Raw genomic sequence first — 25,664 nt, 5'->3', positions numbered from 1 at the left:
TCTACTCTGTGCCATTAAAAACATCATTATGAAAATGCAGAAAGTATACAAATGTTTGAGATAATGTGAAATGGAAAAAACCCACTAAACACATGCTATGTTTGCAGCAATGTAAACTATTCAGGCATAAAAACAAAGACTGGGGGGAAAAAAACCAAAGACTGGGAAAGAATAAGCAAAAATGAAAATAAGTCTCAACGTATAGTGGTGGGAGTCCAGATAATTTTTTTTTCTCTTCTCAAACTTGTATTTAATGTTGTGTTGTTGTTTTTATAATTTATAAAACTCTAAAAAATTTCCCAGAAAATACTGCTTTGATAAATTAACAAAAGATCAAAAGTATTTAATTCAACAGTTTTTGAGCCCTTACTAGGTTGGGCACTGTGTTGGATCCTAGAGATCCAGGAATGAGATGTCAAGATCACACACACACAATCTCACTGCTATTTTACCTATATCTGTGCTACTTACCTGTGAGGCAGATGTTACTATTTTTATACCCATTTTTCCAGACTTGGAAACTGAGGTTCAGAGAGGGGAGGAAACTTGTCCAAGGTTATACAATTAGTGACAGAGCCAGGACTCGGGTACTTTTCTAGCTCCAGGTAGAGGCTCCTTCATGTAAACCCTATTAGAAAGCAACTACTTTGCAATGCACTTAGAGCCCTAAAAAAGAGAAATGTCCTCTGGAGAAGCAACTACTGGGAAAGCAGAAATTGAGGACCAGAGAATTAAGCTAGGTGCGCAGCTAGGCAGACACAAAATCTAGTTGAATGTTTTATGGAGCTAGCCTCTTGTCCTTTGTTGACCACAGAAAGGCCCCATCCAACTGCCCCAGAGGCACCAAACTACAGGGCTGGGAGTTCAGAGCCACTGCAGTCCATATGAGTTGTTTGAGTTGGGTAACTGTATTATAACCAATTTAAAAAATATAGTCTATACATTTTGGTATATCAGTGTGTATCAATACCATTAAAAGGATTATTGAAAGATGGTAAGACTGGAAAGATGAAATAGCGGCCCAGGAGAAGAGCATTCCATGCTGAGGGAAGAGAATGTGTGAAGGTCTTAGGAGAGAAAGTAGCTGGGGGCTCTGGAGGCATTGAGAGCCCAAAGCTGACAGTGTGGCTGGAGCCAGAGAGAGGTGGAAGCAGGCAGGCTGTGGAAGGGGTGAGGTAGGCAGGGCCAATGTGTAGGAATACACATGAATAATAACTTAGTTGCATTATAAAATAGGGATAGGAATGCACATACGGGAATAATAGCTGAGTTGCGTTGTAAAAGCCAACTATTACCTCCAGGCTGCTACTGTCCTCTTCCCAAAAAGTACAGTGCAGCACAGACTTCATCCTGAGCTGATCTGGGGTCAGAAAGACAACTCAGGAGGTTGACAGCGCATTCCCTGATTCCCAGTGGCCATGCTTGATTCCTTGGCGCTGGCCTCAGCCCCAGCTTCCTCACCTGGGGCTGATAGTGTCAAGGCTGAGAGTTCAAGGGAGATAATGGCTAGAAGGCCTGCCTCGTAACAGGTGTGCACAACGGCCAGCACTCTGCCTCTGTCCTGCTTCTGTGTGCTTGCCACGACTTGGGGCGCTGCTGGTAAGTGAAGATCCAGCGAGATCGCGTGGAGCGCTCAGGTGTGGGTCATGCCTGCGTGCGAATGTCGCCACTCTGTTAGCAGTCTCTGGACCAGCAGAGACTCCGTGTGTGCACCCGTGAAAATGGGGACGATCTCTAGATCCACCTCCAGTTCGGGGCGGGGGGGGGGGGGGTGGTGGGGCGGCGCTAAGTAAGGGAATAATTCATTTAAAGCACCTGGCATTGAACCCAGCACATAAGCACTGGATAAACGTGCGTGTTATTTCTACCCCACTACCATTGCTGGGTGAACAGTAACCAGGACAGGACGTGGTCATCAGCCGCTGGTTAGGGGCCTCTGTGGGGGCGTCCCTCCCACCTCGCCCCGCGTCCTCATCCCTCCCGCCTGGCCAAGGGCAGCGCCAAGGGCAGCCAGCGAGGAAGCAGCTGCCCGGGCGGAGAGAGCCACCCCCACCCCGTGGGGCGCAGATCCTCCCAGAGCATCCAACTTCATTTCCACTTCAATTTTATCAGCGGCCGGAGAGCCGGGCAGGAGATAGGAGACCGGCCCTGACACGAATTAGCCCGGAGATCACCGGATAGGCTGGGCTGGCTCCGGTGCCCACGAGCTCGCCTCCCTCGCCTTTCTTTGTGTCCGCCTGGCCTCTGCCGGCCTCGCCGCCCTCCGTTCCCGCTGTGCAGGCGGGGCCACGGGTTTGTTTGCATTTGGCCGCGTCTTTCAGACCCAGGCGGGCGGGCCGCGGCGCGGGCTCCCACCCCCACAGAGCCAGGCAAGGTCACCCTGGAGCCTGGCGCTGGGGCCAGGCTGCTGCTGTCGGCGTAGCCCCTCTCTACGTAGTTCCCTCACCCTCCTGGGGAACCTCTCCCCGTGCAGGGCCCTGTACACATCATCCCATTTAATCTTCCCAAGAACCCAGTGAGGAGAAAAGGACACTGAGGCTCAGAGAGGCAAGGATACTCGCCCAAGGTCACACTGTGCATAAGTGGTTCCATTAGGATTTGGACTCAAATCTGTTCATCCCAAGAGCCTTGGGTGAGGGGCAGGTTGGACATATTTACACAATTGGTATTTTCTCCTTTTTCTACTACAGAAGTCGCGGGAATTATTCCCCAAATGTATGCCAAGAGAGGAGGCCATGTGAGATGGGGGGCGATGGAGGTGCTCAGTTTCCAAAGGGGATAAGGTAAGGACTTCCTCCTACTCCTTCTGTCCCCACCTCCCCCCCCCAAGACCTCTCCCCACTTTCCCCTATGGCCCCCACCCCCTCACTCCAGACTCAACCCAGAGAAAACACTTTGCTGTGTTCCATTCAGCTAGACTAATGGCAGAGTCCCAGGAACTCGCTCTGGGACCCATGGGGTCTTTCCTCGGTACCTTCCCAGGGCTTGGGGGAGGGGAGGCTAGCCCTGCCCTGCTCCCACCTCCATTTCCGGGGTGCTGCTGGGGAAAATTGATGTCCCTCTCAGGTTTAGGAACCGATCCCACACTAAAAAGAAAGAAGAAAGAGAGAAAGAAATGATGTTAATTTTTTTTAGGTCCAGAAATGAAGCAGAAGTGAGTAAATTTTAATGAAACGGTGCAAAAATGACATCATTTACTCAGAAATCATTAATTTGTCAGCATTAATATTTCAGCTACAACATTGCCTGTCATTTTGTGCCTGCAATGACTGATAAATCTATAAAAGCGTGCTGCTAATTTACTGAATATTTATGTGCAGTGTCATTTGCAGAGTAAGAATGGAATTTATTTCGTGCCGAGTTCTGCGGGAGAACATTCCCCACAAACCTTCACCCTGGTGGGTGGGGGAGGGCAGGAGGAGACTCCAAACTTCCTGGAAAACTGGTGATAGGATGGGGACAAAGGGGGCCCCAGGGCTCAGCACCCCCAACCCTCCAACGCACTTGGGAGGAACCACCTCACTTTTGCTCAGGTTTTGCAAAGGTACTTTTGTAATCCCCTTCCCTACACCCACCTTGGCAAGTCCAAATTTTATCTCTCCTTCATGGTCCTCTTCAAATGTTTCTGCTCCCAGATCGGCACCCTGGATTCTGCTGCCCCTGCACTGCTGTGGGGTGGGGCTGGCCCCTAGTAGAGAGGATGGCAGGGCAGGTGGGCTCCAGGTCTGGGTGAATTATCAGAAGAAGGGATCAGAGAAGAGGTTAAGTGCTAGATGTGGGAGTCAGGCAGCCTGAATTCCAATTCTGGCTTTGTGAATGAATGGTCTCAGAAATCTGGGTCTCAGTGTCCCTATCTGGAAAATGGAGATACTACCAATACTTGTTCCTGGAGACTCTGAGGATTGATGGACCTAATGCACATAAAGCTACTAGCCGAGGACTCAGGAAACATTAGTGGCTGCCATAGGTGAAGGAATCACTGCCACAGTCCCTGCTCCCAAAGAGCCCCTTTCCTGGCTCTGTTTTCCCAGATGGGAAGAAGGAGGCCCTGAGACCCCATCCCCGCAGCCCTGAGAGGAATGTAGCCCTGACTGGGCTCCTAGCTTCCCTATGTGGGTCTGTCTCCCCAGCATCCAAAGACAGCCCATCCCCTCTCTCCACACCCTCCTAATTTCCACATGCTTGAATGACCAGAATTCTGGAGTATCTGTCCAGAAGCACCTTTCTGAAGCATCCAGCTGGTGTTTGCTTGCCCCTAGGAGCTCTTTGGGGAAAAGGGGTGTCTTTTTGAAATGCCTCCATTTTACAGAGAGCAAAATTGAGCCTCTGAGAGGGTCACCAGAGCCTAATGACCCCTCACCCCCACATCCCCATCCCCCCCCCCAACAAGAGCACAAATCACAAGACTTCAAGTTTTGCACAATTCTGCTCAATTTCCTGCCTGAATGGCACAGGGCCTGACCCTCTGCAGGTGCTCAGGAAATGTTCATGAAATCAATAAAGAACAGCTAAATCTCCCATCTTCTGAGCACTCTTTGTCTCCTCCCCCACTCCTGATCCCCACATTCCATCAGGGGCCAGCTCCTGCATCTTCCTCTGTAATGCCTCTCAAATTGTTCCTGTTTCTTCTTTGCTGCCACCAATGCTCCAGCAGAGTCCTTCATTAATGCTTACCTAGACTACTGCAGTAGTTGGCTCACAGATCTCCCTGCCTCCATTTCCCCCTCCGATGCCATGAGCACAAAGCCGCTAGAGCTTTTTGTGGAGCAGTCTTGAAAGTGCCACTCTCCAACTCAAAGCTCAAGGAGCTCCCATGGCTCCCTGCTGCCAGAGAGTGGCATGGGGGGGGGGGGGCAGGGAGAAATGGCATCAAGGGCCCCTCTAGGTCCATCCTGACCTGCTCCTCTTCTCACGCTCTCTGTTTTTAATGTACACATCCCATGCTTTCCAGTCTCCAAGCCTTTGTGATCCCTTCTGCCAATATCCCTCCATTCCTCACAGCCAAATCCAATCTACACTTCAAGGCTCATCCCAGCCACTCTAGAAAGCTTCCTGATCCCTTCAGAAGAATTCCTCCTCATTCCAATCAGGGACCCTGCACAGGGGACCACCTTCTCTCCCAAACAGGGAGGCCCAGGGTGGGAGAACCTGTCAGCCAGAGGAGGCAGTGGCTACCCATTGTCTGAATCCAGGGAAGGACACTGGATTAGCAGTCGGGGGGCCTGGGCTCTCAACTTCACAGTTAACCACTGTGTGGCCTTGACCTCACCATCCTCTGTCTATGAAAGGAGCTGGTCCAGCTCTCTTTAGTCCAGACTTAGTCTGTCGTGTTCATGGCTACATCCTGGCAACAAGTATAGTGCTAGGCATACAGTAGTTGCTCAGTAAATACTCCCTGAATGACCTCCATGCCAGGGTTCCAAGGTTCTGGGCCTCAGTGTTGTCCAGGCAGATCTTTGAGGGCCCACCCAGGGACAGAGTTGGGGGAAGCTGTGATAGTAACATTAAAGAGCAATACGCTTTGGGGGCACCTGGATGGCTTATTTGGTTAAGCGTTTGACTTCAGCTCAGGTCGTGATCTCATGGTTTGTGAGTCATGATCTCGTGGTTCTTGAGTTCAAGCCCCACATCAGGATCTCTGCTGTCAGCACAGAGACTGCTTTGGATCCTCAGATCCTCTGTCCCCTTCTCTCTCTGCCCCACCCCTGCTCATGTTCTATCTCTCAAAAATAAATAAACATTAAAAAAAAAGCAATATGCTCTCACATAAATGATGTTATTTAACCTTCATAGCTTCCCTGTGAGCAGACTTTCCTGTGCCCATTTCACAGATAAGGAAGGTGAGGCTAGAAGGTTAAGTCACCTGCTCAAGGCTCACACCTAGCCTCTTGGCTCCAAATCCAGTGCTCTTCCTGCTTTCTTAGAATAAACCCCAACTTCTCTGTGACCCATGAGGTCCCTGTGATGGTCTCTAAGCTCACTCCCTGCTGAGTTGGAGCCACACTGACCTTCTGGCTACTCCCTAGACACTCTAAGCTCATTCCTACCTCTGGGCCTTTGCACTTGCCATTCCCTTGACCTGGAAAGTTTATCCTCACCATCCGGATATCAGCACTAATGTCACCTTCTCAGAGAGGCCTTCCTTGCCCACCCAAACTAAAACAGGCATTTTATTTTCCCCATATACCATGTGAAATAGTCTTACACGTCTGTGTGCTCCGTGATGGTGGGGACCTTGCTGCCCTGTAGGTTCAGTGCCTGGCTAGGTGTGGCAAGTGGTGAGATGAATCTATGCTTTGTTGCACTGTCTGGGTGTGTTAGAAAGTAAAACTGTGAACTCTCATCTTCTAGGAGAAGAGGTGGGGGCTCTGGGACTGGTGGAGAGGTAAGGGTGGTTGGGGGCAGGAATATGGTAGGCTGGGAACATCAGAAACAGAAGACACAGCCTGCTACCAGAAGCTGGATCCAAGAGAGGCTGAAGAAAGGAGGTGACCCCCCACCCTTGTCCTCACCATTACGCACCCCCCTGTACCCCCCCGCCTATGCCTCACACTCATTTCCTTCCTGGAGTCAGTCTCATTTGCTTTCCCTAAAAGCCGCTGGAGGAGCCAATATGTACGTGATGAATATTTCATCTCCTGAGTGTGGGTTTGCGGGAGAGCTGTGATCACCCAGGGAGGGAGCGCTGCCCAGCCGTGCCTGGGAAGGAGAGGCCCCGGGGGGGGGGGGTAGGGAGGACACTGGCAATGGGAAGGGTGTCTCAAAGATGCAGATTCAAGGGCCCACCCACCTGCTCCTGTGGACACCCCTGGCATTGGGAGTCTCAGAGCTGGTAGGGCAATCCTGAATCTGGGGCACAGATACTTCATGCTCCCTGGAGGTCCGAGCCCTTTCTTGGGGTTCACCTCTGGCTAGGGCAGATTTTGCCATGAGCTCAGAGGCTCAAGTTGCTCAGACTGAAGTCTCCATTGGCATGGCAATGGCCAAAGGTGCGGAGTCTGTCCTGGTCGTCATATACAGTAGCTTCTTAGCTAGGATCCTGCAAATGATCTCATCCCAGGGACTGAGGCTGGGAGCCTACAGACTGAGAAAGGAAGGAGGGTACAGATAAAACACTCAGCAGTAGGGAAGAGCAAGGCATGTGAACAGTCAGTCCCTCCTGTGCCATGCCCATCCTTAACCCCTCCATGGCTCTCTCCCCTCAGCCTTGACCATGGCATCCCCACAGCAATGGTCAAACTGAGCTTCTCCAGTGCTGGAGTCTGATGGTCCTGGCTGCCAGTCCTCTGCTCCTTCACCAGTTGTGAAGGAGCCTGAGCTCCTCGGTTTCCCCATCTGAAAAATGGTGTTGGTCATGCCACGTGGCAGGGTGATTCTGAGGGGTGAGCAGAGTGTGCCTGGCACACTTGCGTGCATGCGCGTGCACACACGCCACCATTACACTTCCTCTAGCATCCGTCTCCAACCAGAAAACAAAGGACCATTCCTTCCCTCCTCCTTCACCTGAGTTCTCTCTCTTCTTCCCGCCACCATGCCACTCCACAACCTTGAACCTCTGCTCCCCAAGGAATTGGGAGTTGGGGGGGAGGAAGGCACCTTGCCTCCTGGGCTTTCAGCCAGTCCTGGGTCCAGACGACCCCCTGAAGTGGACCCTGAGCCCCCCAGCCCCAACCCTCTGCAGCCAGCTCCTGTCCCTCCCCCACTGGCCAGGAGCAACCCCATCACTCTCATCCCCACCCACCACATTACCCTCTGAATACTCTCATTATACCATTACTAATTAGGGCTGCTCAGCAAATTGGCGGCTGCATTAGAGGGAGACAGTGTGCGGGAGCATATGGCATAATATCGTATTAATGAACACTCTAAATTCAAACCCGGGTCAGCTGCTCGCTTCTCGCCGGTGTCACCCACGCTAAAGGGGGGGCGGGGGGAAGCAGTCAACCTTTCCCTCGCTTTCCTTGCCTCTCTCCAAACACACATTCCCCAGCGTGGGCTGGGCCGGCCGAGGTTTTTATCATATCTGGCAAGTGGGGAGAGAAATAAAAGATTCTGGGCCTACACGGGGGCTGCAGAAGGACCTCACCCTCTCCAGTCATGTATAAGATTATGCTTAGCATGGTCGTGAAACATAATAATTAATAATAATAAACCAGGGCCTGTGGGCCCAGCTTTACACCCAGATTGTCTCTGCCTTCCAATATCCTTTGCAGGGGATTTTAGCACAGAGGGGCAAACTGTGGGCCACCAGGGGTCACGGAGCTTTCTCCAGATTGCAAGGTGGTTGAGCAGGACAGTCCAGGGGAAAGGGACCAGCCTGAGGAAACTCAAGAAAACCCCAGGACAAGACACTTCCCCCACTGCTGCCACCCTCTCTCTCACAGCCCAGTAGCACCCATATGCCCACAGAATGCCAAGATCACTGGTTTTACCAGGGGGTAAGGGATTCTGAGGTCACCCACTGGGAATTCAGAGACAGAACTGACATAGGCTTCCTTGTTATTTTTTTTTTTAATTTAATGTTTATTTATTTTTGAGACAGAGCATGAGCGGGGAAGGGGCAGAGAGAGAGACACATACAGAATCTAAAGCAGGCTCCAGGCTCTGAGCTGTCAGCACAGAGCCCAACACGGGGCTCGAGCTCACAAACTGTGAGATCATGCTCTGAGCCGAAGTCAGACGCTCAACTGACTAAGCCACCCAAGCGCCGCCCCCTTATTATTTTTTAAGTAAGCTCTAGGCCCAACGTGGAGCTTGAACTCACCACCCCAAGATCAAGAATCTCATGCTCTACTGACTTGAGCCAGCCAGGCGCTCCTAGCCTTCCTTATTTTTAAGCCCCTGGGGTGATGCTGGGGGTCCATTTCCCACCCCACATGCACCACAGGTGAGAATGTGGCTTCTAGAGCTCAAACTGGCAACCCAGGAGTGGACAAAGGGTCTCTCCTCTGCTCCTCTCTCTCTTGACTCTGTACCATGTTCCTCTGAAGAATGCAGAATGACAGATCTGAGCGCTGGTCTGTGAGTCTTGGAGGTGCCCTCCTGCCTCCTGGAAACCTGGGAGGAGGATGTGGTGGGGAGACATTTGTGAGTGGGGTTATGTTGGGGTCAGTCTGAGGAGACCTTGAAGAAAAGATGAGCTCTGACCAGAGCTCCTGAGTGGGATGGAAAGCCCTGAACTAAAGCTGCCTTCTCCCCGTCTCCCCTAGCCAAGGGGGCAGTGCACCCTGATTCTGGGCCTGAGCCTGTCCAAGGCACCCTGACTGGCTGTTCTGAGCCAGGCATGAGCTGAAAGGACCTCCCCGTGCCATCCGTCTCTCTGCCTGATGGGGTGATGTCAGTGATCCTTTAACAAAAACCAGTTTCCTGAGCTCCTGATTCCTCAGTTCCCCTCAGAATGAAGGGCTGTTCCATTCCCCCTGCCTGCTGAGTCCAGAGACTGGCGAGGAGGTAAGGGGTGGTCCCGTCAGGCACAAATCGCCCATCTCGATGGCTGGTCTTGGCCCTGCTCAAAGCATGCCTCCATTCTGCCTCCCCTGGGAAACTTTCCTTAAGATCCCAGAGTCCTCAGCATCTGAGAGTATCTTAGAGATTCATTTTATGTGATTGTTCCCAATTGAGGACCAAATCGCTCTCTCAGAGAAGGCAGGGGTAGGAGAATCTGGTCAGATTCCAAACAAAACAAAACAAAACAAAACAAAACAAAACAAAACAATTCCTCCTCCCTCTGCCCACCCAACCCAACTCTGGGAGCCCAGTTTCCTAGGATGAGGCATCATTTGACTGTCAGGTATGTGTATGGGTGCTCTGGGCCAGGAGTCAAGGTGGATTTGAACTCCAAATGAGTCACAGGGCAAACAAACCTCTTTTGGCGCCTTCTCTGACTTCAATCTTTGTGAATTCTCTTCCTGACACTCTCCCTGTCTTCCTTGCTCCAGAGGTTGTGAAGATCAGCAGATGTTCCCTGTCTATGAAAGGGTTTATTAGGACATGTTGTTTGGGGGACACTTGTCAGAACATTGGGCCCACAGGAGGAGGCCCTCCTTTCCCAAGTTTGAGGGGCACCTGGAGTTCCTACCCCTCTCTGGATGTATGTGATGTGCATGTAGGGGAGGGATTAGAGGTGATGGGGTGCTGACTTCCTTCCAGGTTCCCAGTGGAGAATCAGGGGAGAAGTCACCTGAGCTCTACCCCACCATGCTGCCACAGGACTCTGTTTACTTTTCCATCTGTGAAATGGATGTATGGACAGTAGCTTAGCCAGGATTGGGGATGCTTCTGTGAAGATTTGAGGCTCTGGCTCAGCTGAGTAGCCGTCCCCTCCTCGCCAGTTAGTTCCATTGGAAAAAAAAAAAAAAAAAGCGGGGGCGCCTGGGTGGCTCAGTCAGTTAAGCGGTTAAGCATTAGACTCAGGTCATGATCTCATCGTTGGTGGGTTCCAGCCCCATGTAGGGCTGTGTTGACAGCTCAGAGCCTGGAGCTGCTTCGGATTCTGTGTCTCCCCCTCTCTCTCTGCTCCTCCCCTACTCGTTCTTTCTCTCTCTCTCAAAAATAAATAAGTGTTAAAAAATTAATTAAAAAACAAAAGCGACCACCACTAGGCGGTTGGACAAGGCGGAGGCTGGGGATACCTCTACAACTATGCTCCCAGACTAGCAGGCTGCAAGTCTTCCTGCTCCAACGGGGTGGAGGGGGAGGCGGTGAGAGGCCCCTTCCCCCACAGACCTGCAGCCTCCTGGAGAGACGCCCTTCCCCCACCCCCACACGGTGGGGGTGGGGCACTAGAGCCCAACTCGGGGGCGGGGCAAAGGGGGTGGGACCCAGGAGGCACTCTTGGCCACGTGGGCGCTGTGGCCAAGGACTGTGCGTGCACACTCTGCACCCGCACCTCCCCGGCCTTAGCCACCCTACCAACCCTGGTCCCGAGTCCGCCCCACGCTCTCCAGTCCCCGCCACTCATGCTGCGGTCATAGGATCATTTTGCTTTGTCTCCAGAAACCGCACTTCGGGCTTCCTCCTCCCATTGCTCTCCTGGTAGGGAAGCCCAGGAGGAGTAAATAATTGTCTCCCCTCCCAGCCTTGACTAGCCAGGCGGAACGTGGCAGGGTGGGGGGTGGTTGCTATCAAGCCCTGGATACCAATTACTTTATCTGCCCCACTCCCCAAGCCATAACAGCCACCCCCCAAAGCAGCCAGAGTCCCCCACCACCCCCTAGTAGTGGAGTAAACAAACCCGGGAAAGGTGTTGGCTGGTCTCTGGATTTTAGAAGCAGCCTGTGGTGACTTGCCTCCGAGGGGCCATGGAGCAACGCCTGGGCTCCATCTCTCCAGAGGGAATAATGTTGCTCAGTGTTGATGCTCTAGCTGTGTGTGTGTGTGTGTGTGTGTGTGTGTGTATGCGTGTGTACACCAAGATTACAGGGAGGTTTGGCCTCTTCCCAGGGAGAAGTGACTGAGCTGGAAAGGAGCATAGAGCTCATCTCCTTGGAAGCCTGAACTTGGGACCCAGAGAGGTTAGGTGACTTGCCGAGGTGACAAAGACAGCAGACCAGAACCCCAGGTCTGGGTAAAGTGCACTTTCCATAAGTGACCCCTGTTGCTAGAGCCCTGTCCAGGGACCCCCTAAAGAACAGAACTGCAAACTCACACTTTGCATACAGCCTTGTCCCACTAGCTCCATGTCAAGGGCAAGAACATGACCTGCTACGTCATTTGGGGTGCCTGGTGCAAAATGAAAAAGCAGAGCCCCTTGTTCAAAAGTATTAAGACTTCCAAGATGGCGACAGAAGAGCATTAAACCGTAAAAGCTTCTGAGCATAGGACCCTGAGCACATGTCACTGGTCCATGAACTAGGCCCACTTGCCCTGGACTAGGACCATGTCAGTCTACTTCCTCTGCAGCTGTGAAGGCCTTGGGTAAAGTCCCCACACACATTCTAGAAACCCCTCTGCCTAGAGTCAGCACTCTGTAGCCACAGTGACCCCCCCACAGTCCCTGCTAGGTACAGTCAGCCCAGCACCTCCAGCCTGGAGAGGGGAAAACAGCATCCTGGGTCTGCACTGACCCCCAGAATCAGGGGAGGCTGGCCTGGGGACCAGATTGGATCTGGCTCCTACAGGAGACAGTGGGCACAGGCTCTGGCATCCAAGGGAGAAGCTACCCAAAGCCGAGGCCCTGTGGATTTGAGAAGGGGGCAGGGGCCAGGGCTTCCTTGGGGGCTGTGCTTCTTTGGTGTTTCCATGTGTCTTGTAGAGGACTTGGCCCATGCAGTGTCGTTCGCTTCTGTGGGTAGACAGCGTTGTGTGTGCAGGCAGGCCTGGGCTGGGTGTTCCTGGTGTTCATACACCTGTACATGCACTTTTAGAGTCTGAGTACCAGGCGGGCAGGCTTACCCCGCCCAACCAGTGCTGCCCCCATGGGTGCCCTGGCCTCTGTTATGGAGGGCATGTTCCTATCCTCGGGCATTCCACATTGGAATTCAGGCCCTTGCCAGCCTGTTCTGTGCTTGCTAACTATAAACTATCTGATTTATATTCATTAACCAGTACTAGACAGCGGCAGGCGTCGCAAACTTCAGTGGGGGACTTGGCTCCATCGACAGGCGGACTGCACTTCAGTTAATTAAGGGGCTGTAATTGTTGTCCAGGACAAGGGTCCCCAGGGCACAGGCTTTGTAAATAACAACCTTACTGCCCCTACCTCTCACCCTGCCACTCCCTCCCTCCATCACTTCTTCCTGGACCTCAGAAGCCAGGTAAAGGGAGCTGGGGCCAGAGATGGGGGGTGAAGACCTGGATGTAGGGGGACGTGCCCTTCCTACATCCCTGCCCCACAAAGGCCACATAAGTCTAGGGCTCAGGTGGGCGGGAGGAGTTCTGGGCACATGGTGGGGCTGGGTCATAGAAACCTGAATTTTGCTGCCCAAACTGGCTCAGACCAGGAAGGCAGGACCCACCTGCATACGTGCACTGGTTTACGCGCACCCACACACACCACCCCTCCAGGTTGTTTATGCTGTTTGGCCCTGATCTGCCTACATACCTACCCTGGGAGCTTAACCCTGGAACCTGAGCCCTGGGCAGCCTTTCTGGAATCTGTTGGGCACTGGGCAGGGAGGCTAGCAGAGAGCTAAACAAAAAGGAGGGGTCATCTCACTAGCCCACACAAACGGAGGGACCTCTTACTAAATCTAGGGAGGAAGACTCATCCCCTCTAGGGCTCAGATCAGCAGGAGAACTTCCAGTCTGGCAGGGAAGTGAAGTATAGTCCAACAGCTCCCTGGGAGAGAGGATGGGAGAGAGGATCCCTCCTCTCAAGAAGTTCTTGATGTAGAGTGGGGAGTAGGGGCAAGTCTGGGAAGACAAAAGTCTGATGAGGACGGTATGTGTTAAAGACATCAGCAGCATCCAGTCTAAATAGATATCCTGCAGGTGAGTGGGCAATCCTTGAGAACACCTCCTGGAAGAAGGGAGTCTTGAGCAGAGCTTTCAATTAAGGGATGATCCAACCATGTGATCATGTGCCCCACCATGTGCCCGAGGTGATTTCTCAGCACCAAGAAGGCCTCTTCTTTACATGGACCGTCCGAGTGCCACTAATGTGCCAGGGCTAAAATGGCAAATAAGATCAGCAGGTTCCCCGCCCTCCCAGAGAACAAAAGGGTGGGAGACAGTGTGTGTGCTCATGTGTACACATGCCTGTGTACATGCAGGTCAGGTGTGTGTATATGCATGTGCTATTTGTGCATATTTTCTAAATATCAAGTGCTTGCTACATTTTAAACACACTAGAAGGCACAGGAGAAAACTACAGGCGGGACAGTGGTCAGTGGTCCTGTCCCCATGGGACTTATATTGGCCTGTGTACACGTGTATGCACGTGAGCACACAGTATGTGTTCATGCGCTCGTGTCTGTGTGCTCAGGCCCCTGAAAGGGAACTTGCCTCTGCCCACTCAGGACTCGAAACCAGGATTCGTACTACCTTGTGACCATACAACTTGGTGACCATTCCCAGCCAGCTCTGGCAATTATCCTCTGACATTTTGGACCTGTGACCACTTCTACTCGCACCCAACCCCACCCCACCCCTTGCTGTGGATCCAGAGAACCCACGCGTGTTTTGTTTTCAAACTGAAAAGGTATCCGCTGCCCTTAAATCACTGAATAATCACCATAGGGCAAATTAGAATTGATTTTTGTTAACCTCACTTGCAGTTGGGGACAATCTGTAACCCCTCTTCCACCCCGTCCCAGGCCTGAATCTCAGGGTTGACCACAACCTTTAAAGTGACTTTTGACAAGATGCTCCCGGGAGTAGGTATTTCACTTGGATCTATCTAGATAGACTCAAGCACAGAAGAGAAAATAAGTTTCCATGTCCCTCCCCTCCCCCACCTCCACTCCCCCCATTTCCACCTATCAGCCCTTATCTGAAAGAAAAATTAGGGAGTTATTAGGAGTTTCATTAGAGGTGAGCAGGTTGGTAATGAAATTACATTCCAGCTCCTTCTCAGCCCCTGTAAGTATTAAGTGGTTTGATCAATGGTGTTCACACAATTAATTCTGCCTGATTGCTGAAAGTGACTGTATCGACAGTTGGGTTTCACACCTCGAACTTCGTCTCTTAGCCAAAACGTGCCTTCAGGAAGCTTGGAGGGCGAGGGTGGGGGCCCCTGTCCGTGAAGGCCTTTGCTGAAAGCCACCTTCAAGCTCATATAGATTATTTTTTCTTTAAGCTTAAAGGAAATTTAGGTATCACACCAAAATTAAATCATTGAATTGGAGACCAGGAGAGACAAGATAACCCGCCCTCCAGCCTCCAGCTTGTTCAGCAAACCAGCACTCTGGGAGTACTGGTGCCCGAGCTCAGAGCTAATCCGGTGCAGGCTTCTTTCCCAGGACAGGGCAGCGCAGCCCTCCTCCCTCAGCCTCGTCTGCACGTTATCCCAGGCTATCAAGAGAGCCTTCCTTGTATCCTGCTCAAATCTCTGCTGCTTTAATTTAATCCGCTGACTCTTGTTGGGTCTTCAGGGGATACAGAAGGCTGCTCAGTATGGCCCTTTGTGAAACAGCTCTGCCTATGACAAAGGTTGTACTCTTGAAGCTAGAGAATCTCCAAGTGCTGGCTCCCTGCCCCCTCCCCAGGATATGTCCTTCCTGTCACCCCCACCACACCTCCCATGGCTTTCTGGACACACTGCTCCGATGGGACTGGGGGGCCCTAACACCAGGGCTTCTGACTTGTGGTGGTTCTTCATACAATTCTGGAGTAAGTCCTGCCTCTTGGTAATGTGTCCCGTGGGAGAGCCCAAGTTTAGAAAAAGTGTTGGGGACAAGCAGATGCTGGGAAGGGGGTGGAGGGAGAGGTTATAACAGTGGTGGCAGCTGCATTTTTGAACCTCACTAAGGGGTATGTGCTGTTTTACAAGCGTGTTTTCATTGTCTGTCCCAACTGCCCGAGGAAGCAGGTGCCATTTCATCCCCCTTTAGCAGGTGAGAAAACTGAGCCTCACACGAGTTCAGGTCTTTCCCCAGGTCCCATCACTAGGAACTGTTGGAACTTGCAGAGAAGGGTGGGGAAAAAAATCCCATTTTCCTCATTCAGCTGGGCCCACCCTATTGCCCCAGAGACCACCTGCATCTCCAAGAAGCCCTCCTCCAACAGACACAGAAACAGAAACAGGGCCACAGCCCCTGGGCACCCCCATCCCTCATCCCTGCCTGCACTGCTTTTCTCAGCACCCAGAAGGTTTCCACTTCTTGCTGGCCTCTCTGCCTGTGTATCTTGAGTGTTTCTGTTGGGTCACTTGTCCGGTTCTGACAGCAATAAGCAAATTATAGCATCTGTCCCCTAGCACGGCAAAGGAAAAGTTAGCAAAGGAACGCCAACGAAGAAAAATTTCTGTGCTCCCTATCAGGACATACCGAGTAATGAAGCCAGCTGGTCAAAGCCTTACATGAGGGGCTTCTGGGCCAGAGAGTGGCCTTTTACCAGGCGGGCTGAAAAGAAAGGTAAGGAAATGGTTATTAGGCCCTCCTTCTCTTCATGGTAAACCTGTACTCTAGACCCTCAGCTCAACAACCATAATGACCAACAGTAAAGGATTTAGGTCACCGACCTCCATACCTTCGCCTGATGGAATATTATGAGACCATCAACAATACACAAGAACACGGGGACAGCAGGACGGGACATCACAGAACATCAAGGGGGAAAATCAGCCTGCCAACAGTACAAGTTCAGTTCAGGAGAGGTATGTGCGTGAGACTCTGTGTCAAGACCAGGTGCTGAGCAGTATCTACACCTCATCTTGCTTCCTCCTCCTCATAAGCCTGTAGGGGATGATAATATTTTTTCTTATAAATATGGAAACTGAGGCTCAGAGCAGTTCGGAAGCTCACCTGAGACTGCACAGACAGCTGGTAAAGTTGGGATTCCGTTCCAGATACTAGCTCCAGCCCCTGTGCTCTTAACCACTGCCCTATAATAATCATGTGTCATTGGCCAATCTTTCTCACTTCACAAGGTGGTTTAATTTTTATGATCTTCATAAAAATATTCATAACTACTCTGTGAGCCCCTGTTAGTGAGCCCATTTTATAGATAAAGAAACTGAGGCTCAGAGAAGTTTAAAAAGGCTTGCCCAAAGTCACAGCACTTATCCACTCTGACAAAAGAAGGGCCCAAACCCAGGTCTATACCTGAGCCCTGCACTATTTCAAGGCAAGAACAGAAACAGACAAGAAACTCCTATATGGACGGACATCAAAACAGACACAGCAGAGACAGCGAAGCAGGGACCTGAAAAGGGGGAGGAAAAGCATTTGCCCTCCTTTGCCTGTCTCTACTCAAATGTAGATGGAGAAAATCATTTTAAGCAGGTGCCTTACAGCCTTGCATTTAAGAAAAATGCATGGCATTAAGTTCCTAAAAAAGCTAGGAAAGCTGAACCAAACCATCATTGGGGCTTGAAATGAGATTTTATGTTTTCCCCATTCTGGGCACTAAGCCATCAGTGGTGCCACGTGCCAGGCTGGTGAGGACCACTTGTTCCTTAGGGGCACCAGGGGCTGGTGGCCGTCCGCCCAGCCTGGCTCTACCCTGGTGAGTGCCAGATGCTTGCAGGCACGGCCAAGGGCTGGGCTCAAAGAACAGCCCTGAGGGTGTTCTAGCTCTTTGCTGCCCGTGGTGTGGTCCACAGACCAGCAGCATCACCTGAGAGAGTTTGTTAGCAACGCGGTATCTGGCCTACCTACCAGATCAGAATTTGTATTTGAACAAGATCTGGCGGTGATGTGTCTGCCCATTGCAGTTTGAGAAGCCCTGCTCTAGCTGCACTCTGAGTTAGAGGAAGGACGGCCCAGGTCTCAAGGGCCCCTGTCTTCCCCCTGGCCTGGGCCCCCAAGTTCTAAGCAGCTAACACAGATCCTAGGATTGCTGAAGACTGATGGTGTGTGGCCCTGGGCACAGGAGAAGGGAAGGAGGAACCCCACCCCCACCCCGCACTCTCCCCACCAAACCTAAACTGCTAAAGGTGTCTGCCAGCCACAGCCAGAGAGGGTAGGAGTGGGGAAGTTTGTCTCAGTCAGCAGATCTTTCTGGAAGGAGAGTCAAGGTGCCCCGAGTTCCCTCCCCTCCCACGTGGGGACCCAGTGTAAGAATGCAGTGTGCAGGGACGCCAGGGCAGGTGGCCAAGGCCACTGGGTTCACCTTCCCCAAAGGCACCACTGTTTCCATGGCTTGTCCCTACCCCTTCTGATCCTGCACTCCCAGAGCTGGCCCCAGAGGGTCAGACCAAGGAGCTGCTTCTCTCCAGAAAAGGAATCTCAGTCCTCTGCTCCACCTGTACCCTTCCCCCCCCCCCCCCACCGCCCCCCCCCCCCCCAGGCCTGAAGGAGTTTCCCTTCCTCTCTGCCTGCCTTTGGAAGTTTGCCTCTCAGGCTCCTGCTGAGACACCTGCCCCTCCCCAGCTTTTTCCAGGCCACCTGGCCTGCAGGGCTGGGCCCTCTGCTGGCTCCCCGTGCACCATCTCCTTAAAGAGATAGCTGCTTCATGTTTCTTAGCAAAGTAACCACCCCATATAGTCCCTGAGCCTGGGGAAGAAGCCGTCATCTAGCCCAAGGGTTCTCAACCCTGACTCACACTTAAATCACCTAGGAAGCTTTAAGAAATACCTATGCCTACTGCCCAGACCAGGCCAGTTAAATAAGAATTTCTTGGACTAGGTGAGGGGTCGGAGACGAGGCATCAGTATTTTTTAAATACTGACTGATGTGCAGCCAGGGTCAAAAGAACCTCTGAGCCAGTTCATCAGCCTCACTTTACCAGTGAGGAAGGGTGGCCCAGATAATAACAGCAGCGCCCTGGGTCCAAAGAGAAAGGCCTGCTCTGGGTCCACAGCAGAGCCACACCTGGAACATTCCCGGCAACACAATGGGCTCTGAGCGCTAACAGGCCTACTAACCTCGCAGCACAGCTGTGTGACCTTGGGCGAGCCCCTAACCTCTCTCTCAGTTTCCTCACGCATAAGATGAGGATAATCAGACCTAAATTATAGGCCTGTGTTGATGAGTACTGGCGCAAGTAGGTGTTTAGTAAAATGTTGCTGGCCAAATGAATGAATGGACCCTCGGGCCCTTCCCTGGGAGAGGAAGGGGTGGTCCACTTAGTCATCTAAGAGCTGCAAACCAATCCCAAGAGACTGGTTGTCCAAGGTTCCAGAACTTTTGAAACTTCTACTGGGAGGGTTGGAGGCAGGGGGCCAGGCAGTGAGAGGCTGTTCTCCAAAGGGCAGAGTTTATGTGCATGGTTGAGGCCCCAGGATTTCAGGCCCAATTGTGGGTAACTTGACAGAAGAATGAGCACTTCATCCATCTTCCAGCCACCTCCTGCCCCAGCCCTGTTCCACTGGAGTGACTCTGGCTCCACTGCGGGAGGGGCTGGGATGCTCACCTTCCCTTCACCCCTCTCCCCCGCTGGAGCCCAGCCAGGGCACCTGTGGGGTCACCCAGATGCTGGCTACTGCCTCCCCCCTTCCTGTGCAGATCAGGGTGGGGTTGAGCCAGGGAAGAAAGAGGAGGGGAGGGACCTCTCAGGTCTGGTGACAGGGAAGGGGCCTCCTATGGGGGCTGGAGGAGGGAAGGGGGAAGGGAAGTCCCTCTCAGCCTCCCCCCCCCCCCACCGGCCCCAGGCAGGCACCTCTCTTCTGGCACTCCCAGCCAATTTCCTGGTTCTCAGCCCTCTCCGCTTCACTGCGGCTGCTCCCCCGCCCATTAAAGCAGCAGTTCCTGGCCTACGTGCCTTCTCATTCCCAGTCCCATCGCTTGTTGCCATAACCCCCAGGGTAGCCCAGGCCACAGGTGAGCCCGGCAGGGCCCACCCTAATCAAGCCCTTCATCACTGCTTTGATGAGATGGAATCCTAAGGATGGAGAGGTCAGACTAACTGTATTGGGGCATGAAATGGGCAGGGAATATCTCGTGGGATCTGAGCTGCCATCCTGGGGCAGGAGGGGGCACTGGCTGGTTTGCCTTCCTCAAGCAGGTACAAAAGAAGTCACATTAACAGAGTCCTGCCTTTGAAGCATGCCTTTGAAACCTGGATTCCTGGGTCTGAGCCAAGCAAGCCCAGACGCCTCCAGTGCCCTCTCGCCTCTCCCACCCTGCCCAGCCCACCAGAGATGCCCCTGTGGCTTCCAGCCTGTGAGATCAAAGGGTCCTGGCTTTCTCCCCACTGAGCAGTGAGACCCCTGGGTTTGGAGTAACCCTCAGGGTGGGATGTACAGGGTGCCCCACCGGAGTTCAGGCTCAGATTTCAGAGGGCTCCAGAGTGCATTTGCCCCTAAACACGTATCAGGGTATCTACACAGATGGGGAGACTCCTTTCTTCTTCCCAGTTATTGTGTCCTGGGCCCCATTGTACAGAGGCTTTGAGAAGTTAAATAGTCTTATTCACAGAATTAGGATTGGAAAGCTGATCCCCAACCCAGGACTGTCTCCCCACTGGAAACTCCTATACCTCACCCCAAAGATGAAGAAAACATTCAATTCCTGGTCGCCAACCAAAGCCAACAGCTCACAAAAGGCTGCCTCTTTCCTGTTTCAAAGTGTGCTAATTTCAGGGGGCCCCTTTCCTTCCTCTGCCACCTGCACAGGCAGGACAGGCATCCAGGGGTCCCCACCAGGGAGTTCATTTCCCTTCTCCTCCAGGCACATCGGTCCTCACTTTGCCTTTGTATTTTCTGGATGGCAGCAGGGACTGGAGAGCTGGTAGTACGGGTGAGCCAGGGTACCCAGTCTCACCACTGAACACCACCTTAGAATAATGGAAGGGTGGGAGGGTCCGGCCCCTAGGCAGGGACTCAGCTCTCCCTCTGATGGAGATTAGCAGGTGGGAGACACCCCCCCCCATTTCAGGCCACACACACCCCCACATCCCACTGCAGCTCTGGCAGCTGCCTCTCCCACCTGATCACTCACCTGTCCCTCTGCTTCCTCCTTCCTCCCACCATCCTACCTCCTGGCCCTTCACCTCACTCCAGACTACCTGATCAAAGGCAAGAATCTGGGAGCCATTAACGATCACCTCCTCCTCCTCCTTCCTCTGTCTCCCCTCCCCACCCCTAAGACTGCTCTTCCTGCCAGGACACAAATAACTGTTTCCTGAGGTGGAACCAGACTGGGTCAGAGATGCAGGGGCCTTCCCCACCAGCTCTCTCATTTTACAGCTGAGCAGGCTGACGCTCATAGAGAGGGGGACTTTCTTAAGGTCACACAGAGAATTAGTGGCAACATGTAGACCTTTGGAAGTCAAAATAATGAAGAGATTTTGTTTCTCCCCTGGCACAAGTGTTTCAAAACAGAAGCAGTGTGAAACTGTAAAGCATAGAACTAGTAAAAATTAGCACTGTCCAATAGAACTTTCTGCAGTGATGAAAATGTCTGTATTTGTGCTGTCCCATAACGGTAGCCAGTGGCCACATGGGGCTATTTAAGTATTTGAAATGTGGCTAGTGGGACTGAGGGTATGAACTTTTTATTTATTTAAATTATTTATTTTATTTTATTTAAAAGGACCTACATTTACATTGAAATAGCTATATGTGGCTACTAGCTGTTGAATTGGACAGCTCAGAGTTTCCACTTCATTCTAGAGTTTTTGCTTATAAAACTCCAGGTATGTCCATCAAAGCTAAACTTCTGTATTTGAGTTTTATTTTAAGAGCACCCTAAACCACTCGTTCTGCCTATTGAGTCATCTTGCCCTATCTAGAACACAAATTGGGGCCTGTAAAAGGCGACAAGTGGTACAAGGAAAATTCTGTAAGGTGCCAGAAGAAGGGTCAATTTCATCTAGTATGGGGGTAGGAGGGCCACCTGAGGGAGAGTTTCATGGAGGGGCCATGGAGGTGGACCTTGGAGACAGCAGGAGCAGCATAAACAAAAGGCACGAGACAGGAAACTCAGGGTAGGGGTCAGTGTATCAGAGTCAATATTTAAACAATGTCCATGTCCATCTTCAGTCAATGTCCAGTGCACAGGTTATATATAGGCTCAGCAGGAGAAAGATTTCCCAGTCCTCTGAGCTGCAGTCTCTTTCACCTTGTCATGCTCTGTCATTGTCCAGTTTTCCCAGAGGGGGCTATGATAGTCTTAAGTGCTAGAGGAAGAGGCCCATCTGAAGTGATGGGAAGGGAAGGAACAAGCAAGGAGGGAAGTCAAGTGGCTATGGGCTCAGCCCCAGGACTCCCCGTCCGCACCCTGACTCTGGCAAAGACACTTGGAGGGCAGGACAAGTGCTAAGGCCATTTAGAGTCACAGCTGAAAGAATCTTAGCATCCCAAATTCCCCACCTAAGTTCCTGCGCCATGGTCCTCCGTAACAGCCTTCTATTCCAGAAGATTGAGAGTAAGAAGACGTTCCCAACAAGGTCAAGTTAAACACGCAAGCATGGGGAACAGAAAATACAAACAACTACAAGTTAGTATGACAAAGAGAAAGAACTTGACAGAAAGAGGGGCAAAAGATAGGAACAAGTAATTCACCAGAGAGAAAACCCAGATAAATAATTGATAAACAGGAAAAAAATAAACTTGGACATGTTGTACACCTGGAGCATATACAATGTTATATGTCAATTATATCTTAATAAAGCCTGGGGGGAGAAAAAGAATACCCAATGCCACTAGCACAGGACAATGCAATTAAACAATAGCTTTCACATCCATTCGATTGGCAAAAATCAAAAGTCTGGCAATATTCATGTATTGGTGTGGATATAGAACAACCCAGATGCCTTTGGGAGGGGACTGTACAAGATTTGGGAGATTATAAATTGATACTACCTTTGGGGAGCCATTTGGTAATATCTCATAAAATTGATGATGCTTTGCCCTATTGTGGGCAGTCCCCAGTGAATCATCCACTCCCACAGTGAGCGCTCAGTCTGGCCATGTGACTTACTTTGGCCAATGGGTTATTAGCAGAAGTGAGGCAGGCAGAGGCTTAATAAGCACAATATGACTTGTCCTTTGGAATCCTGAGACTACCCTGCCGTGGGGAAGCCCAACAGGGAGAGGCAATGCGGAGGAAAAGTGAGGAACGCATCTGACAGCGCCACACATAGGGCTTCAGGTGAACTGTCCCCGATGTTCAAGCTGACCAGGCTGAGACCCAGACATTGTAGAAATAGACCAGCTGTCGCCACTGTGCCCTGCTTGAATTCCTAATCCATGGAATTGTGAGCAAATAGAAAGGATGCTGCTTTAAACCACTAAGTTTTGGGGTGGTTTATGAGGCAGCAATAGAAAACAAACAAACCGGGGTACCAGGGTGGCTCAGGCCATTAAGCAACTGACTCTTGATTTCAGCTCAAGTCATGATCTCATGGTTTGTGAGTTCAAGCCTGCATCGGGCTCTACACTAACAGTGTGGAGCCTGCTTGGGATTCTCTCTCTCTCTCTCTCTCTCTCTCTCTCTCTCTCTCTCTCCCTCTCTCTGCTCCTCCCCAACTTGTGCTTACTCTCTAAATAAATAAATAAATAAGTTTAAAAACAAAAGAAAACAGACAAACCTGTCACCAGCAATTCCATTTCTGACTGTTCCAGAGAAACCTTTGCACATGTGTGCATGGAGGAGATATGCACAAGGGTGTTTATTGCAGCCTATCAATAAGTAAGGGATCAATTGAGGCATAGACCTTCCTTCAATGAGTATGGCACAGAGCCACACGTAACAACAGAAATAAAATAAAACATGCTGAACTAAACCCCCAAGGTGCAGAAGTTCCCATATAGGATGCGACTTATATAAAGTTTAGAAGCATGTAAACCCATACACTGTGGTGCTTATGTACTTATAATCTGTACTTAGAAATTGCATGGAAAGAATAAACCCTAAATTCAGTAGGGTGGTTCCTCTGGGAAGGGAGGGAGGAATGAGCCTTGGGAGGAACAGACCAGGGTTTCCATTGCATCTATGATGTTTTGTTTCTTTAAAAAAAATAAATCCAAAGCAACTATGGCAAAATGTTAAGATTTAACAAGGCTGGGTAGAAGATACATGGGTGTTCATTATATTATTTGTAGTTTTCTGTGTTAGAAATATTTCATAATAAAAAAGATAATTTAAAAAATAAAAATGAGGGTGGGAGGCTTGGAATGGTGAATGATAATTTAAGAGGAAATAGATAGGGAAAGAAGGTTCTGATACCTCCTAGGCCTGGTCCTCCCTCCCCCTCCGTGGACCAGCTGTACTTCTGCCCATGTGTTCCTCAAGTCCTCTCTGGACCCTTATTGTAGAGACTTCCCCCACCCTTTTCTATTAAGACAACAGGGAGGCAAACTGTTACTGGGACACCTGGCCAGGAGTTAGGAGACCTGAGTGTGGGTCCCAACACTTTCATAACTGCCTGTGTGACCTTGCACAAGGTGTTTCTCTGCCTCAGTTTCCTCATGTGCAGTATGAGATTAGCGGAATAGATCGGTCAACAGGGCAGAGCTATCAGAATCAACACCTGCACCCTCACACCCGGCCAAGGACACCCAGAGTCTCTCTGCATGGTGTGGGGGGGAAGAGCAGTCATCTGAAAAAGCCCCTGGGGATTGTGGTTTCTACACCTGGCTCTCGGAACCCTCCAGTCCCAGTATTGTAGGGTGCTATGATGTGGCAGGTTCTATCCACAGCTGTACATGCTTTCCCTCAGGCTAGTCTGTCCATCCATCCATCCATCCACCCACCCATTCAAGAAACATTTATTGAGTACTTACTATGTGCCAGGCACATGCAACATGTTGGAAACTCAACAGCGAACAAAATACACATAATAAAAATCAACACATAAATCTCTTCTTTCTTTTTTTTTTTTAACGTTTATTTATTTTTGAGACAGAGAGAGACAGAGCATGAACGGGGGAGGGTCAGAGAGAGGGAGACACAGAATCGGAAACAGGCTCCAGGCTCCAAGCTCCGAGCTGTCAGCACAGAGCCCGACGCGGGGCTCGAACTCACGGACCACGAGATCGTGACCTGAGCCGAAGTCGGCCGCTCAACCGACTGAGCCACCCAGGCGCCCCAAGGCCCACTTCTAAGCATTTTCCATTTATTTACTTTTTTATCCTCAACAACAGTTCTATGAAGTAGGCACTGTTATTATCCCATATTACAGATGGGAGAACCAAGGCACAGACCAATTAAGTGTCTCACCCAAGACCAGCGGAGATAGTCTTGGAAAGTCTGAGGTCCCATGTGGTTAAACACTTGGCAGCATCACCCTCATCACTCCTCTGGCCTCCCACTCAGGTCTCTCTTCCCAGGCTTTCTTCCCACACCTCTCTACACAGAAGAGCACCATTCTCTCATCCCCTATCTCCCGCCAAGCCCAGGGGCCTTTCTTGAGGCAGGAAGGAGGACTGTGAGCGACACAGGGGCCAACCAGGGAGGCCATGTGTTGGGAGGCAAAGTGCTTTGTCCCTTGGGTTTGGAGTCAGAGAGGGCTGCCCAGCTCCTGCACAGGGATAGAAGGGTGGATCCCTGATTTCCTCTTGGCAGAACCCAGAGGATGGGAGGAGCTGCAGCTTCCTGGAGGGAGGGGGGACAGGGCAACATGGTACCCAGAAGTCACTAGTCATAGTAACTACCTTTTACTGAGTGTCTAGCTGTGATTCAGGCGAGTGCTTGACAAATATTGTCTTATTTAACTTCAGAATCTCCCATAAGGTAATAATTACTACTCTCACTTTGTAAGTGGGGCAACTGAGTTCGGAGAGGCTGGGTGACTTCGCCAGGTTGCTAAGCTGGGGTCAGAACGGAGGCCCTCTACCTGCCTCAGTCCCTCCACAAATACTTCTTATAGCAGCCAGGCACTGCTTCCGGTGCCGAGGACAGCAGCAGTGAGCACGGCGGTCAGGGTTTCTGTCCTAGCAGAGCCTACGCTGCAGTTGGAAAAGGCAGGCAGTTGGAAAAGGCAGCAAACAAATAAACAAATGATTATCATCATTCCAAGTAATGACAAGTGCTATAAAGACACTCAACCGGGAAATACGGCTGAGAGCACCAGAGGGACTTCCATCCCTCACCATTCAATGAGCTGGACCCTTACCAAAAAAAAACCAAAAAAACACACAGAAAAAAACCACACACACACACACACACACACGCACAACA

The sequence above is a fragment of the Leopardus geoffroyi genome, chromosome E1, assembly GCF_018350155.1.
Source record: "Leopardus geoffroyi isolate Oge1 chromosome E1, O.geoffroyi_Oge1_pat1.0, whole genome shotgun sequence".
In the NCBI taxonomy this organism is placed as follows: Eukaryota; Metazoa; Chordata; class Mammalia; order Carnivora; family Felidae; genus Leopardus; species Leopardus geoffroyi.
This window is presented reverse-complemented; position numbering follows the sequence as displayed.